Source organism: Aotus nancymaae, unplaced genomic scaffold, assembly GCF_030222135.1.
Source record: "Aotus nancymaae isolate 86718 unplaced genomic scaffold, 86718_ANA_hifiasm-v0.15.2.pri h1tg000016l, whole genome shotgun sequence".
Classification (NCBI taxonomy): domain Eukaryota; kingdom Metazoa; phylum Chordata; class Mammalia; order Primates; family Aotidae; genus Aotus; species Aotus nancymaae.
The window spans coordinates 12,956,538-12,958,639 of NW_026988428.1; the positions used below are offsets into that span (position 1 = coordinate 12,956,538).

Below are 2,102 nucleotides of genomic sequence, written 5' to 3' on the forward strand. Positions count from 1 at the left end.
AAATTGGTATACGCTGGGTGCGGTGGCTCACGTCTGTAATCTCAGCACTTTTGGAGGCTGAGGTGGGCAGATCATTTGAGGTCAGGACCAGCCTGATCAACATGATGAAACCTGTCTACTAAAATACAAAAATTAGCTGGGAGTAGGGGTGGACACCTGTAATCTCAGCTACTCAGGAAGCTGAGGCACAAGAATTGCTTGAACCTGGGAGTTGGAGGTTGCAGTGAGCTGAGATCGCACCATTCCACTCCACTCCACCTTGGGTGACAGAGGGAGACTCCTTCTCAAAAAAAAAAAAAAAAAGTGGTATAAACTTCCCCAGATGTGTTTGTTCTTAACCAGAAACAATTTTGCTCCCCTAGGGAATATTTGACAATGTTTGGAAACATTTTCATTGCCTCAATTAGTGGAGTGTTACTGGCATCTGGTGGCTAAATGTTGCTGTTAAACATCTTACAATGCATAGGAGAGTCCCCCTCCTCCACAACAGAGTTATCCAGTCTCAAATGTCAATACTACTAAAGTTTGAAAAACCCTGTCACAAAATGTTATTAAAGCAATAAAATATCTATAATGTAAGTATAATTAGGCCTGGGACGACCACATTTTTACAAACACTGAGCCTGGTAAACAAACCACAGGAGAGAGGAGACCTTCCCAGTGTTCCCCTTTTGGAGTGGTTCTTGGTTTCAGAATTTTGTTTTCACTCTTTATACTTAGGCGTTAATACTTATGGACACAGTCATATGTCCTTTCTTTGTCGAAAGTTTCTTGTGCCAGTTTTCTACAATGCGTCTCTGGCCTTAGGTTTTTAGAGAGAATGTCAGGTAGGTTGATCCTCACTCCTCAGGATTGAAGTTAAGAAAGAACCTACACTACAGCTTGAAATCACTTTTCTCAATGTGAATACAATTTATGAAATGCGGCCATTAGTCTTTTATATAATGTGCTACATGGTAGAAGAGGGGCTACTCAACCAATAAGATGAGATTAAAAACAAGAAGAACAAAGAAGAGAGTGGATAGAGGATGTATCCAGAGTAATCAAGACTAACTTTCAAACCTCTCCAACTCTGTACCTTTCTATTTGAGTGACCTTGGGCAAGTGACCCAGGCTATCTCATCACCTAAATAAAGGGGATAATGAGGCATCTGTCTTATTGTTCAGCTATATGTGAACTGCTCATCACAGTGTCTGATACGTAGGAAAGTTTCAATAATGTTTTTATTCATGCTGTATTAACTTTAATTAAGTACTAGGATCTTTCTAACATGTCTGGAGACCATTTCACCCACAGCTTTGTTTGGCCATCTGTTTTGTCTCTCTTCAGCAATGGTGTGGTGGACAACCTTTCGCTGGGGAGGAGAAATCCATGGTTTGTTGCCTTTGTCAAAAAAGAAAATATTTGAGAGCTGGGTGGCAAAGCTGTTGCCACTGGCTTCTTTCACATTAACCACATCAAAAGATCCAGAATGTCTCTTTCTGTTCGTAATCACACCAATTCTTCCCAAGGTAGCGTCCACAGTCACAGGATACCAGTGTTGACAGGTTACCAGTGTTGAACTTGATGAAATCCGTAATCTTGCCAGTCTCCAAATCAATTTGAATGGTGTCATTTACCTTGATGAGTGGATCTGAGTAGCAGATGGTGTGAGCATCCTGAATCAACAGATGAAGGGTTCCTTTTGTGACCACAAATATTTTTCTCATTTTGCACAACTTGTGCTTGGTCTCCTCAGGTGTAATACAACGAACAGCAAAATGACCCTTGGTGTCATACAACAGACAAAAATTATCTTCAGTCTTGTCAATGCTGATGACATTCATCAGTCTAGCAGGATAGGTTATATGAGTTCAGACCTCGCCATTGATCTTAATGAACCACTGCATGTAAATCTTCTTTACTTTGTCTCCTGTCAGGACATACGTAAGGCTCTTCCTTAGGAAAAATGATGATGGGGAGAGACTCTTTCAGCTTATAGGGACCAGTAGATGGACAGGGAACAAACATACCAGTCAGTTTATCCACAATCCAATGCTTAAGCTGCAACCCACGTGAGATGCTTCTTGGGACCATAACCCACGGTTGCCGTAGGCACAGA

General features: G+C 41.3%; 1 pseudogene; it reads right to left on the reverse strand.

Annotated features, from left to right (window-relative positions):
* Positions 1 to 1,244: 1,244 nt before the first annotated feature.
* On the reverse strand, positions 1,245 to 2,102 carry LOC135275234 (small ribosomal subunit protein eS4-like; annotated as a pseudogene).